We start from the raw sequence: 15,626 nt of genomic DNA on the forward strand, positions 1-15,626 counted from the left end.
TCCTATGTGGTATTAATTTCTTTGCATACGGATTGTATATATATGATTACCAGTGGTCCTATAGCATCTATTCTATACCACAGAGTTAGGGGAAGCCCTGGGGCAGAAAGCAAGAGATGGGTTGGACAGCTGAGGTGAGATGTCCAGGTTACACCTATGCAAAGCTCCTTGCTGCAGCAATGGCTGGAGTAAAAAGTGGCTAAGAGGATGTGAGATGGGGCACCGAGGTGTCTACCCCTTGAATTGCTCATATCTGGTCATGTTCTCCATTGAATCTAATCAGCCAAGAATCTTCAGTGGTAGAACCAGCTATGACCTCTATAAAAGACTTGTGGCAGGTCACTTGTGTGTGCATCTGTGTATAACCTTCTATGATTCCGGTCACACAGTTTTCTGACTGTAGTTGTTATTCATTATTTTTATCCTCCACTAGTTCTCTTAGATTTCTGTCATTCACACCTAGCTCTTCAACTGGTCTAGGTCGTTGACCTAGTTGGGAAGACACAGACCCTCCTTCATCCACAAGGCATCAGAGCCTTTGTGTGCTTTACCTTCATTGGGTGGAAAGCTGTAATTTCCTACTTGACGTTTATCACTGAGCACTTAAGCACCAAGTACCACCCTGAATCCCCCTGGTTCCACAAGTAGTTCATTCTCATCATGTTACAGAAACTCTAGTTCTTTACGACAGTCTGGAAGCTTGGTAGCTATTAACAATGATGTTATGCAGGAACTGTTTTTTTTTTTTCCCCCTTTTCCCACTGGCACAGGCAGCCATAAGAAGAGGTGGTAGTCATGTCTTCAAGTCAGTGGAAGTCTTGTGGCGGAAGTCTTGTGGCTGTGGAAGCACTGTCCCTTTGAGAACCAGAACGTCTTATTTAGTAGAACTCACATTTTCAGTGATGAGAAGCAGACCTTGTGCAACTGGTTCACTCTGAGTGATGGCTTAAGGGGCTACCCTATTTGCACACCTTGGTCCCTGGACTCATGTATTCTAGGTGCTGGGGATGCACTAATCTATTTCAGTTGCTGTCTATTCTGGAGAATAGGCCCCAGTTCTGAAGGGTGTTGCCTCCAAGCACCTGAATTAGTACTTAGTCTTTACTTCCTTTGGGTGCTAGTCAGAAGGGAACTTGCATTTACTGAGTTCTTTATTTATTACTGAGTTCTTTGCAGACCACGTAGGTACATTATGTATGATGTGGGTGTTACAATTCTTCCCATTTTATATTTGAAGAATTAGTGGACAGTCAACTTGCTTAGAGTCCTCTGGGCTCTGAGCCCAAATTCAGGCTTATCTTGCTCTGAAACTGCTCAATCAGTATACCTCGTGGGATGACAGTTTGGCATGAATTCCTTTTATCCCTTTTTGTGATGATGCATCAGACTTCTAATAAATGTTCCAGTCATGACGAGAACAGAATAGACCACCTTTCCCGATGATTGTTTTTTTCCCATTCAGGTAAATGGTACCATTCTCTAACAGATAAATAGAGGCGATTTCTAATTTCTCTCTCTTTCTCACCTCCCCCTAAAATTTTCTTTTAGTGGCAATATCTGCTAAACAAAACTCCAGGCACATCTACATTTTGTGATGAGTTTTCTCCTATTTACACACTTTCTATTCCTGACAGAAAATTTAAATGCTATACCATCTGGTTCAAAACTGGTTACTCACAATCCTACTGGCCACTTGCCAAGTCCTATCAATTTTCCTCCTGAATATCTCCTAGTTCTGTTCTTTAACCAACAATCTCCCAAATTAGTTCATGCCCTTGTCAGTTTCCACTTAACTGCTAAACCATAGTGGACATTTGCTATTTCTGTCTCTATAAAATCTCTGCACACTTTCTGCATATAGTACCTCCACCTTCTTTTACGTAAAAAATCCTGACCTGCTACCTTTCCAGGCATTTTGGCTTGCCTATCATAGTCCTCTGCCCCTGTGGCCATGGAGACGAGCACCAGCTCCATCCTCTTGACCACAATGCTTGGTGAAAAAAAGCACAAGATCCAGCCAGGGCATCTGCCTCCAGAGTTTTCTGAATTGAAGGTAGAGTGGGATCTGTCTTTTTTTAATTATGTTTTCTGACTTCAAAAGACAGGATTCTCACCATGCAGAGGAGCCCGACAAGGTGAGTTCAATCCATAGGCAGATATAAGGGGATGGTGTGAGTTCTGATGACATGTCTTGATCCTATTTATTTAACCTTGAGTAAATCCAGTTTCTTTTTCTTTTTTTTTAATGAAATAATTTTTATTGGTGTTCAATTTACCAACATACAGAATAACACCCAGTGCTCATCCCGTCAAGTGTCCCCCTCAGTGCCCGTCACCCACTCACCCCCACCCCCCGCCCTCCTCCCCTTCCACCACCCCTAGTTCGTTTCCCAGAGTTAGGAGTCTTTATGTTCTGTCTCCCTTTCTGATATTTCCCACACATTTCTTCTTACCTTTCCCATTATGACTGTTAATATTAGGTGTTTTTCTTTGTGGTTTAAAATGAGCTCATGTAAGTTTATTCAATTGCAAATTAAAATATCCAGTAATGAACTTGTTTGCTTGCCCAACCCTCGGCAAGGCCCACGTAACTCTTGTGGCATAACTCTTCTTATGGTTTTATCCCCTAATTCATTTTCCATGTTGTTCACAGAGAGAGCAGTCTAAAATGAAAACCTGTTCAAGTTACTCCTTGTATAATACTCCAGAAATTTTCTTCAACTTGCTGGAGGTAGACTTCAGTTCAAGCTCCTTAATTTATCACACAAGACTAAGTGGAAAGCCACTTTCTGATCTCATCTCTCCATTCACCATTCTCCTTCTGTCTCTTCACAGGGTGGTTTCTCAAAGCACCAGCAGCCTCCTGCCTTTACACCACTGTATATGTCGGTGCTACTGCCCAGAGCACTAACTTCTCCTTTTCACCTCGCTGCTTGATATTTTAAGCGCTGAGGAACCCATAACATCTTTCTTGAATCCTGGCAATGATCATATTGCTTGGTAATTATGTCTTACTCATTTCTTTTTTCCAGGAGACACTGAAATTTAGGTAGGCATGTAGGATGGTTTGTCTCTATATTTTCTGTGCCTATCACAATGCCTGGCAAAAAAAAAAAATGTGCCCAGGGAATGTTAGTAGATGAAGAAATAAAGTTCCTGAGATACAGGACCCTTGATGGTATGCTTTGATTATAGAGCAATTAAAACATATAGGCCTTAACGACACTGGGACAAATTCTTAGAGAATTCAGTTAAAGTAAGATATTAGCTTCTAAAAAGGGAATTCAGAGTGAAAATCATTATCAAACAAAGCATTGATATTCTCCTCCTTTTCTCTTTCAAAAAGTTGTTTCTTACTTTTAAAAAATGATTTATTTATTTATTAGAGAGAGAGAGAGAGAGCAAGCACGGGGAGGGGTGGAGGGAGAGAGAGTCTCAGGAGACTCTGCAGTGGAACAGGGCTCATTCTCACGACCCTGAGATCATGACTTTAGCCCAAACCAAGAGTCGGTTGCTTAACCAACTGCACCACCCAGGCGCCCCTTGTTTCTTACTTTTCAAAAGACAAGACACAACAGGGTCCAAAGTCTATATTCATTCCTGAAATGAATTGATTTTGAAGTATAAAAAAATTATTGTAATGATGATGGCTCTCTCTGTATATAATTAAGTCAGATGTTACAGCAGACATTTATTGACAAGAGGCATAGTTGCTATAGAAGTTCTCATTCAGTTTTCCCATAAAGCTGCCTCAATTTAGGAGAATACAAAAATTGATGGGGAATGCAGAGACAAAAGAAATGATGAAGAAATTATTTCTTTTAGTTTTCTAGTTTCAAGTGATTAACTTTATTGAAGAGATCCATTTCTTCAAGAAGAGCTGAGTCAAATATAATATTTTTCAGAAAGGTTAGCTAACATCCTGTCTATGTCACATTTCATTTCTTTGATGAAGGGGCATGTCAAAGTCTTTCACTAAAGGGCAGCATCCAAAAATGATTTTGGTCACAGTTCCCTGTGTTAAATTTTAGCTAAATTTCAATGTGTGTATGTGAGTGAGTTTGTGTGTGTGCGTATGAATGTGCATACATGCATGAGTACATGTGGGCTGAAGGAGGAGGGATTTCTCTCCAAAGACTACTTGTGTGCCTCAAACCTTCATGTTACATCCCCTTAAACTGACTAGCTTCCTCGGGACATGCCTAGTTTTTCTCTAACTTCTTAACCATCTTGCCCTCCAGATCACTGTGGAACTTACTTACAATTTATTTATATCCTCATACATAAGAATCTTCTTTTTTTTTCAAGGCACAACCTCCAGTTTTATTTGTAATTCCTTTCATAGGTTGAACTGAATTCAGATCTGCCAAAGTTTCTAAAAAATCTTACCCACATTGCCTTGTCTTTGTTTTGGAATGCAGCATCATACTCTACTATGATAGTCCCAGGTTGATTGTTCTCTTCGAGTCTTTGTTTATTTTACTTCAAATAGCCTTAAATTTGCATTAGATTAGTTTTTCTTGGAGCTTTGAAGCTCCAACGTTTTTTTTTTTTTTTTCTGAACTTCATTCTTTAGAACTTTTACCTTCTAGAATCATCTCTGAAAACCCTGCCCCTCCATTCATCTTGCCATTCCTTCAACTCCTAATATATTCATTCTCTCATACCTTCATGTGGGTCCTTTGCCTACCCTTTAAGATAGGCCTCTATGATTAGCACCTCTACAACTTATGGCTCAATTTCTCTGTTCCAATGCAGACTGGAGAAGCCTTCCATATTGCTGGCTATATTTATCTCATGAGAATAAAATCATCCAACTTTGTTTAATGTTGAAAAAAAAGGAGTCAATAACAGTTCTGTAAAATAAATTTTGAATTTATGTTTGTTTTATATTATGAAAGACAGTAGTCCATTATCCATGCTCTGGAAAAATAATCTGTGTCTTATACGTGGAAAGCAAAGAGCGTAAAATACTTTCCTTTATCCCTATGAATGTATTTCCAGTGCTAATAAAGAAGCCTAGACTAACATGCGGAATGGAGCTGTCACTCTATTTGACGCTTTGTTGGCTTCTAGAAGCACAGCTTCTTCACCTAGCAGACAGTATCTCTAGTTCATCACATGTAATCCTCTATTTAATTAGACCGGCTCTTTAAGCAAATTTCTTCCTAAAGAGCATTCACTCTTTGTATTTTCACATCATAGACCAGAATAACTGTGTTCTTAGTTCTTCCTGCCGTTCAAGAGGGCACCAGCAAGTGGTCCACGGGGACTAGTTACGAGGGACGAAAGCATCAACTCAAACCCATCAAAGACCACACAAGATTCTGAAAATTGTAGAGGAGCAAGCTAACTTGTCTAATTGATAGCAAAAATAAAAATAAATTCAACAAATATGAATTAAAGTTATTAAATAATTGGTTCTTAGAAATTTTATGAGATAGTCTTTGGTGGTGGGGTTGTTGTGAAAGTGTAACATTCAAGAATGTGTGGGGGGATGGGAGAATGGTTGTTTCAAGCCAAATTTGATTAGGAGCACTTTCATTCGAGTGCTGTGTTCCCCTATTTTTATACTCTTAGAATAGAAAGATAGCCATTGAGATCAGAACAACATGTCCAGGGGTGTTTATAAACATTCTGGATATGAGGCCTATTTTCCTTCTTGTATTTAGTAACAGATACTATTAAGAAAACTGCTCATTAAGAGAACTAGATATAAGATATTAGCTTGGTAATGATGCACAGGAGGTCATCCTCATTTTTCTGGCCAATAGGTAGTTCCTCTGTCTCCAGTAATTTGGTTTCCAAATTCAAAGGTCCTATCACTAATGGGGGAATTTTCTCTTTACAATTTCCAGCACTCACTGGCATATCAATTTCAAGTAAATTTGCTCTGCCTCAATTTTCTTAGTAAAGTTAGGCAACCAATCAATATTGCATGCTTCAGTGCTGCTTGTCACATGAAACACCTGGATCCTTTATCTGTCCCTACTACGGAGATTTCACAGGTAATTTCCAACTTAAGTCTCTTTGGTTGCCCAGAGCCAGGTAAGACACATTGGACAGCTGGGGCAATGATTTTGACAATAAAATTTACTGTGTAAGGGAGCTGAAGGTTCAAATTGGACACAGGTGTTCCAGTTTGATATTCCTTGGTTGGAGGTCATGAAGAGTGATGAGTTCACCTTAGCTGCACCCCACCAGGCGGAATTAGTGACCTTAGGCCATAACTGCTTAAAAAAGAATTTAGTCTGTGGATTTCTCCCTACAATCAGCTTATTAATTTGTGTGTATCTTAATAGTCAGGTGGGTTGGCTTAAAAATGTTTATAATTGAAAGTAAAACTACTTGATTTAGTGGACTGAAAGGATAGCTCCTCTCAGGAGGCCATATTTTGATGGTGATTTCATCTTACAGTGACCTCTCCGCAAAATGGCAGACTCTAGCCATCTTTCTGAAGATAGTCCAGGTATGAGTACGCGCTGACCACAGCAGACAAAGTGTGCAGGCCCAGGCTGAGCTGGTAACTTTGTTTCTGTTTCTATTTCTGCAAGAGCATCTTTGAAGTCACCTGGGAGGGAAAGGGGGGTTTTTCACCTGTCTTTCAAATCAATCCGTATTTCCCGAGCTTCTGTGTCCTGGAGACCATATTGCTTTCAGGGAAGGAAAAGACTTTAGAAATTATCCAGGCCCCCCCTCTTGCCTCCTATTTTATACATGGAATTGAAGTCTTGAAAGAGTAAATGGGTTGATCAGAATACACGGTTACCAAATGGCTTTGCTGAGAGGAGAGTCGCATGTTCTGAGTCCCAGTCGAGAACTCTGCACTGTGCTAGGCTGGGAAAGTCTCTCTCTGCTCGGCTGTAATCACTATTTTCCATAGACTCTCTAGACCTGAAGTGTTTTTTTTTTTTTTTTTTTTTTTCCTATATGAATTCCTAAAATCTCAGGTTCCATTTTGGCTCTCAGTTCTGGTTCATTATCGTGATTCCTCAAACCACTGCTATACAAATCCTGTTCTAAAAGTTCCCATCCTGGCTCTCCCTTTACTAGAAACTTTTCGTTAGAATTCGCAAAGAGAGAAATATGCAGTTTGTCTTCCAAGACTGTGCTTTCTCTTCCACTTCAAACTCTACTCAACTTTATCTTTTCTGACCTTCTGCCGCAACTGAATAACTGTTCTTCCACTAAAATGCTATGGAGATTTGTATCTCTTTTGCCGAAAAATCACTGCTGTGTACTTTTCTTATGCTATTTGTGAGTTATATGAAGACAGCATGTATATAGTCTTTAGGTTTTTTAAAACTTTTTTCTTTCTCTCTCCCTCCCTTTCTCTTTCCCTCTCTTTCTTTCTTTCTTTCTTTCTTTCTTTCTTTCTTTCTTCTTTCTTTCTTTCTTTCTTTCTTTCTCTTTTTCTTCTTTCTTTCCTTCCTTCCATCCTTCCTTCCTTCCTTCCTTCCTTCCTTCCTTCCTTCCTTTCTCTTCTTTCTTTCTTTCTTTCTTTCTTTCTTTCTTTCTTTCTTTCTTTCTTTCTTTCTTAGCAAGTAAGATGGGGAAGGCAAATGGAGAGGGAGAGAGAGAGAATCTTAAGCAGGCTCTGTGCCCAGTGTGGAGGCCCACATTAGGCTCGATCTTATGACCCCTGAGATCATGACCCAGGCCAAAATCAAGACTGGGATGCTTAACTGACTGAGCCACCCAGATGCCCTGACAGACTTCAGATTTAAAGTGAAAGCTCATTATAAGTCATCATAATTGGTTTGATACTAAAGGTGCTATTGTGGGGCTGTATGAATGTACTAGTTTTTCAAGGAGCATTCACTCTCCAGGACTTACCCACTATTAGTACATTATCTCCTCTCTGCCCACATGTCCAGAACCAGGTTCTTGTTTTTTCAGCTTCCCTGCATAGTGAGATTTCTACATTCACATAGGCCAGGTCATCCCCAACATCAATATTCAGACAAAGAGAGCCCAGAACTTTAGTTTGCCCGTGTACCCACTCCCTCAGATGCTATTCTCCTTGGGTTGCTATCTCTCCCGGGTACCTGAGATATCTCCCCACTAACCAGGAAGCCTATCTACATATGGATCCTTTTCTTTATTGTCTCTATCTTTTGGCTTCTGAGTCTGGCAAAGTTTCTCTCACAATGAGTAGCAGATTCTTCATTAAATGTGACACTTGGATTCCTAACACATTTTCATGTGATGATGTTGGTCTAGACTCCACCTTTTGGAAATTACTGGTCTACAAAAACATTTGACTCTTCTTTTGTTTTAAAACCTATTTCTATTTTTAAAAAGTGTTTGTCTTGAAATGATTTCAAATTTACTAAAAGTTGTAGTAAAAACAGAGTTCCACTATACCCTTTACTCAGATTCATGATTGTTTATATTTCTGAACCATTTGAGAATAACATTTCTATATCTAACCAGTTCCCAGTTGTATCTGCCTAATATCAGAATGCTAAACTCTTATCAGCTCAGCTATTAATGTTTTTATTTGCTTTTTCTAAACTATGCTTTTACTTTTTGCTTTTAAAATTTGAGAAGTTATAAAAAAAAGAATTTTCAATTTTGAGAATCCCTTTAACACCTTCTTTTGAGGGACAAGTTTTCAACTTTCATCCAATTTTTGAAGAACAGAGGGTTAAAGGTATATAGAACCTCTAGAGACCAGACCTGATAGGTTTGAAACCACTGGTAGAGCCACTCCTGCAATGTTAAGATGAGCATTTACATTAATGTGGTACTTTGTACTAGCAAATTGCTTTATCTTCAGTTTTCTTATTTATTTCAACAACTACATGAAATGTATAGGAAGCTTGGATTTGTTAGTTGAATTTGCTTTATAGACTCTTTCCTTTACAGAAAAAGTTTTTCTCCATATTGAGATGGATTTACTTTCCCATCTTGAATCCACGAGGTATCTCTAAATATTATTGTACAGACAGACTAAACAAAAAATTAGTTGTTATGAAACATTACTAATCCACAAAATTGTTCGCAGTCTTTCTCTTACTCGTAGTATCAGGCTGATTCCAGTGAATATCATAGGCTTTGAGAAGTCTAGTACTGTTGCCAAGGACAATAGTTTTAATTTTTGTGAAACAACTATGTTCTTGGGGTGTGACTTATTTTAGATATGGCCCAATTTCTTTCAAGCTTTAAGCCCGAGTGTCTGTGATAATTTGCAAAACTTGGTGAGATAACCTGGAATTCTCCACATGTCAATGAGGATTACTCCTAATTTTACAGACAGAAAACCAAGGGACATAATAAAGTATAATGTTGCATCACAAGTTAGCAGAATAGCTAGGTGAGATGTCAATCATTCAACTCACGATCAAATCAGAAAATCTCTCACTTGTCAACTTCTTGTTCAGTCTTATTTCCATCCCAATGCAAGGATCTCTTCATCTATTCCATGCACGAAACTTCATTTGCTTTAAAGGTTCTCCTACATGGAGTTGAAAGAACCAGCACCTGGCCTGATTAGTATTTTGCCTTGAGATTTGTAAGGATGTTTGCTGAAGACTAATCCTGTGAGCTTGGTTAATGATGTGGACTCCATGGAGAAGACTCAAACCTTGTTCTATTATTTAAAATTATATGAGCTACAGGATACAAACTTGACAGTTGAAAGTATTAGCAGTGTGAAACCATCTATTGGCCTTCAAAGCCAAATAATTTTGCATGGTAATCTGCCTCCTACAGACATGAGACTTTACGTTGAGGGGTATCTGCCACCTGATTTAATAACTCCTCTTGTCCCCTAGTGCTCTCCTAATCCACCTGATATGCTGATCAATTAGTATTCAGAAGTGAAAACCCATTTTAATGTTGATCCTGGTGACATATCATCCAAAAGATGACACTTCCGTTCCTCCCCAGTGCCTTCTCGAACTCTTTCAAATAATTTACAGTGAAATAAAAATGACATCTATTTTTCCTTTCAGACACTCATTTCTATCCTTGCTTCTCTCCGGTACCACTCCTGCCACCCCCCTTCCCCTTAGTGAAAGGAATGGCTGGTATAAAATTTTGCACACCTATTTATAAGGACAAAGATCAAAGATGCTGACTTGGAAGTCAGGGATAATATTCCCTTTCTTTATGCCCAGGACCTCACACTGAGCACTCACCTGAATGCCACTTTAGAAATACAGCTATTAGGCAAGAAGAATTCCCATTGAAAAGGGACTCATTGAGCTTCTGTACAGTAAGAAAATCTCCACTTGGAATGCCCTGTTATCCTCTCTTATTATCTCTCAGCATTCCACAGCAGTGCGGATGAGCAATAAGGCTGTGGTTGGTGGGACTCATAAAAGCACTGGGAGTTGGGGCTGGCCCAGTAAAATCCAATTTAGTGCTCAGTTGAAGGGAGACTTGTAGAGTAAGATGGCAACTTGTGTTTTAGGATCACCACGCTGATTCTATCTGCCCTTCCGCTGATTTGACTGCTGCTGGTCTGTTGTGTTCTTGCTCAAGGCTGTCTGAATAAAGAGCTTTAGAGGAAATCATAAATACTTAATTTAATTAAGACCATTACCAACATCACAGCCACCCTCCTTTCCAAGGTATAGATTACTTTTGAACAAAGGTGATGTAATAAATACTAGGGACAAAATGCAGTTCCTCTCTTGTGGTCTATAAAAAACAGAGCATCGCAACAAGCTACCCTGTAGCAATTAAACATTTCTGGTCAGCAGTTTCCTTTGGAGTTGAGGTTTCCAGGGCTAGAAGCTAGAGGGATAGTCAAACCTTTTCACTTCAGTCAAAAAAGAAAAGGAAAAAATAAAAGGCAGTCCTAGTTCAGCCATCTGATCACATGCCGGGGTATCCAGTGCTGCTATTTTTAAAGCCACAAGCCACCGGGATTGTGCTATTTTCTGCTCAGGCTGGACAATTTTGACTTTCATGCAAATCTCTGCATTGATGCAAAGAAGAACCGTGTTAATCCTGTTCATCCCCTGACCCTTATATTTAGTTTAAAGAATTCATAATGTTTAGCCAGATGCTGTTACTAATATTGGTAATCAGTGGATAGAGTGAATAACTTTTATCCACTTCTGGATTTTTCTTGGGGTGAAATACATTTCCTTCCTTCCTTCCTTCTCCTTCCTTCCTTCCTTCCTTCCTTCCTTCCTTCCTTCCTTCCTTCCTTCCTTCCTTCCTTCCTTCCTTCCTTCCTTCCTTCCTTCCCTCTCCTCTCCCTCCCTCTTTTCCTCCTTCCTTTCTTTTTTCCTAAAGATTTTGTTTATTTGAGAGAGAGAGCACACACAGAGGGAGTAGGAGAGGGAGAAACAGACTCTGCTGAGCAGGGAGCCTGACTCAGGGCTCAATCCCAGGACCCCAGGATCATGACCTGAGCCAAAGGCTTAAGCAACTGAGCCACCCAGGCACCCCCCTCTTTTTCTTATGGGTAACTAGCTATTCCTGGTTTTCCACCTGAAATTTCTGCATGCTAAGAAACTGCTAAGAAACAGAGCAAATCACCTCTGTAGGTAACCCTCATCATGAATGACTTCCACATCCTACTATTTGATTCTTCCCTTTGGGAAATTTCCTTTGGGAAAGAGTTTAAATATAGCTAACTTCTATTGAGTGCTTTAGTATATGCCAACCAAGCCCTGTCTAAGTCCTTTAGATGAATTTGCTCTTTTGATCCCTTCAAATTCCAATGAAGAGAGTCAGCTTCTATAGTTGCACAAGACATGTGGTACACAACTGCAGGGGGAGTTGTGTACATCAGTATGCACTGATTGCATAGATGAGGTGGCTCTGTTGAAAAGGCAGATATTTTCATTATCCAATTTGATAGATGAGAAAACAATGGGACAGGGAGATCGAATGACTTGCCTACGATCAGCTAGTAAGTGGTAAATAGATTCACTCTGGCAGTCTTGTTTGAATACTCCCAATGCACCTATCTTTAATTACAGGTGCAGTTGCAATCCTTACTCACTTTGGAAATGTGTATTTAAATATCTTACATATCTGTTGTTTTTCTGCCTTCATTTGCTCAAAGCTGTCCTGAAATTGTTGCCTAATCTAGAAAGTCTTCTCCAACTATATTGCTTAACTATGTCTTTTAAAATTTATTTATTGTTTTTCTACTTCCCCATAATGACTGGTAGACACAGTGGTACCTAAAAACAAGCATATCCCTCCTGGTTCTGTATAATAATATAGTAACTGATAGAACCATACTGCCCAATAGAACTTTCTGTGATGATGGAAATATCCTATAGCTACACCCTCCAATAATAGGAACAACTAGCTATGTGTGCCTCTTGAGAACTTGAAAAGTGGCTAGTGTGATTAAAGAACTGAATTTTAAATTCTATTTAATTATAATTAATTTTATATTAAATTTCAATCGCTGCATTTGGCTAGCGGCTACCATATTGGGCAGCATAGGTCTTGAGCCAGTCATTTATTAAGGTTATCTTAATATTTATTATGGAAATCATGCACATTACTTCATTAGTTATAATTATACCTGTCCACTAGCTCCTATATGACTAGATTTAAAGGAGAGATAAAATTAGGACAGGAAGGAGAGAGAAACCACACCAGGGAGGAATCTGTAGACTCAATCTCCTGTGATTCTTTTATCCAACAATATTTTTAAGGGTTGCAAAGAGAATCACAAAGTAGATTACTTGGGGGACCATAAAACCCATGCTTAGGCATTTTCACAGGCACTGGACCCAGTGGGGCTTCAAGTCACCAAGATGAAGATAAACTTAAGACCCGTGGATTTTTGTTTTGTTTTGTTTTGTTTAGATAGGGAGAGAAAGAATCATAAGCAGGCTCCACACTCAGCATGGAGCCCAATGCAGGGGCTTGATCCCACCATCATGAGATCACGACCTGAGCCAAAATCAAGAGTTCATCATTTAACTGACTGAGATACCCAAGTACCCCAAGAATTGAGGTCTTTAGGGAAATTGCAAAAATGATCTCTGAATTATCAATTAGCCTTAGTCATTGCCTATCTCCTTTTACCATCTCTCTCCCTTCATCCACAGTTTTCTGTATTACATGTGTAATATAAACTTGGTTTGTTTTTTACTATTTTAATACATTTTCAACACGAACTGTATCTGGGATTTGTGCTGAAAGACTCTTGGGAAATTTCTTCAAAACAAAGTCAGCTTCAAGTCAGAAGTGATTGCCCTTTGACCTTTGATTCCTTTGAATGGTTGGGTAGAACAGAGATTCCTAAAAGAAGAGGAGGTGATTATGAAAATAAGCCGGATGGCTAATTTCTCCACTTAAGGTCTTTTCCTGGCTTTGCTTGACTACTTTGGTTGCACATCATTAGTCTCGAAAGGAACACTCACAGGGAAACCACCTTACGGTGACAACACATTTGGAGCAGGTGCGTGTCCTTTATTCCAAGCCCCTGGGCACCGCTGAGGCCTTTGTTGTTGGCCCCTGCTCTCCCCAGGGCTTGGCCTCTCTCCAGAGCCTAGTTTCGTTTACCTTGCCAGTCAAATCTCCCTTTGCTTGCGGGAAGAAAGTATATTTAAAGTCATGTGCTACCTGACTTTTAGCTTGTAGTATCAGCTGGAGCCATTGATTCTTTCATCTGCTGTGTCACTGGTCCCCTTAACGTGGAGTCATCTGGTAGACATGTCTGCTAAAATACACGATGCTAGGTTACATTTGGATTTCAAATAAATAATGAGTACGTTTTCGGTGTAAGTATGTTTCATACTTATTATGGAACATAATTTTTAAATACAGTTCACATTTGTCATGAGACATACTTGTACTAAAAAATTATTTGTCATTTATCTGAAATTCAATTTTAACTGGGCAGCCTTGATTTTTAATTGCCAGGTCTGGCCATCCTACATCAGGAGCATTCTCCTCAAATCTTAGCAGTGAGGAAAGAGCTCATGCAACTCAAAGTTTGTGGGAAGGCATCACAAGTCATTTGAACAGTGTGGTTCATCTTTCAGAAATACCAAATATGCTCTTCTGGGAGTGACTAAGACTTTAATGATGGGAATAATCACTGAATCTGGGCCTTAGCTCTGGCCAAAGAGTGTTGATGGGACGAATGACTTATTGATGGCTCTGGCTGAGCACCTCACGGAGCTTCATTTAATCACCACAGAACAGTGACTTAAACTACAGAAGGTCAGTGACTAATTCAGAGTCTGGATTTTCTCCCTATGGAAGTGTGAAGAGCAGAACCAAAACGAAGGAGCTTTCATTCAAGAAATCGCCTGTGCTCAAGGATGAGGCATGCTACTGTTCCTAATTTTTAGTAGGGTTTTTGCAGCTACCTGAGGCTTCAGAACTTGTGGCGGTATACTTTAAAGTATAAAAAGGAAAATATTCTGATGTGATTTACAATGTACAGCACAGAGCTGAAAAGAGAGAAGAGAATGTGCCATAATAACATCTGTATTAGGTAAAATCAATGATGTCGACGTCAATGCCATTGTTCATCGTCCTGCTAATGATGGAGGGGACAGGGCCAAGAAAGCAGCATGACTTTGCAGCCCACCTAGCAGCTTCTGGCTCTATCACAGGAAACCCTAAACTTGAGGCAAAGCCACAATGCTCAGTCCCAAACATAGCTCTTTTATAGCTGTCTGAGTTTGTTTCATCTCCCCTTTATTCTTGGATTAGTGGCTTTAAAATGGAAATGCTGGATTCATTTCAGTTATTAGGCTGATGTAAGCACTGTAATTCTCTCTCTTGAATTCTTAAATGTGTTGATTGTACTCTGGGAATTTTATGGTTCTTTTAAAAATACTGAAAGTGCTTTGCTCCATTTTTCTGATGTAATTGCTTGTACTATTTAATTCCCAACTCTATTATATTTGAACTTTTGCAGAGGAATCAAAGAGACTCAAAAGGCATTCTAAATGATAAATTTCCATTTCTTCTTTCAAAATACAAATAAAACCAGTTTGTAGGAAATCGCAGGAAAAGGAAATTGCTTTAAGGTGGAACTTATTGTGTCAGAAATCTTTTTTTTTTTTTTTTTCAAATAAATACTCTGGTGACCAAAACAAATGGTGGTGAGTTGGTGACACAATAGTAATTGACAGTCTCTGGTGTCCAAGCCATTTGCTTGAATTATTTATGTCTCAAAACTGACAGGAATTTCATAAAAGCAAATAAGGCAAGTCCAGCGGGTGTCGTTTACATGATGCAATCACACATCTGATTGACTGCAGGTCTCATCTGCAAGAGCTGATGCCTTAAAAACCCAGGGGAGGAGTTTATTTCAAGACAGTCCCATACCCATCAAGGCTTGATTAGTCCTTCACACAGCTTGATTCTGCTCAATGTCAAAAGTGAGTTGGCAGAGGACAATTCACCTACTGTTGTTTGCTTTAAAACACTTCAGCCACAGGTGGTCCTACTGGATTGTATCCTTTGACTCTGAAATGATCTTTTCGTCCCCTAAAAAATACTTTCAAAAATTTTCAGGAACTAGCTGAATTATGATTCTAGCCTGGCAACCTCTTCCGATGGTTTTTTAGCTTCGCCTCTGGGACTCAGCTGGTCCTTAATGCCTTCCCCCACTCCTCATTAACTTGGTTTTCTCCCACCGCAGTGCCCTTCCAGGAAGGTGGGTGGAGATGGGGCCA

General features: G+C 39.5%; 2 long non-coding RNA genes across 4 annotated transcripts in view; one reads left to right on the forward strand and one right to left on the reverse strand.

Annotated features, from left to right (window-relative positions):
• The window catches only part of LOC118354174 (uncharacterized), a 217,411-nt gene that overhangs the window by 26,149 nt on the left and 175,636 nt on the right, over positions 1 to 15,626 (reverse strand). The window lies entirely within an intron of this gene.
• Positions 1,283 to 15,626, forward strand: part of LOC118354175 (uncharacterized) — a 55,603-nt gene continuing 41,259 nt past the window's right edge. Inside the window, exon 1 of one of the 2 annotated variants that reach the window (XR_004814189.2) lies at positions 1,283 to 1,462. This is a non-coding gene — a long non-coding RNA (uncharacterized LOC118354175). The other variant, XR_004814188.2, reaches the window with a different exon arrangement.

The sequence above is a fragment of the Canis lupus genome, chromosome 3 (assembly GCF_003254725.2).
Source record: "Canis lupus dingo isolate Sandy chromosome 3, ASM325472v2, whole genome shotgun sequence".
NCBI lineage: Eukaryota > Metazoa > Chordata > Mammalia > Carnivora > Canidae > Canis > Canis lupus.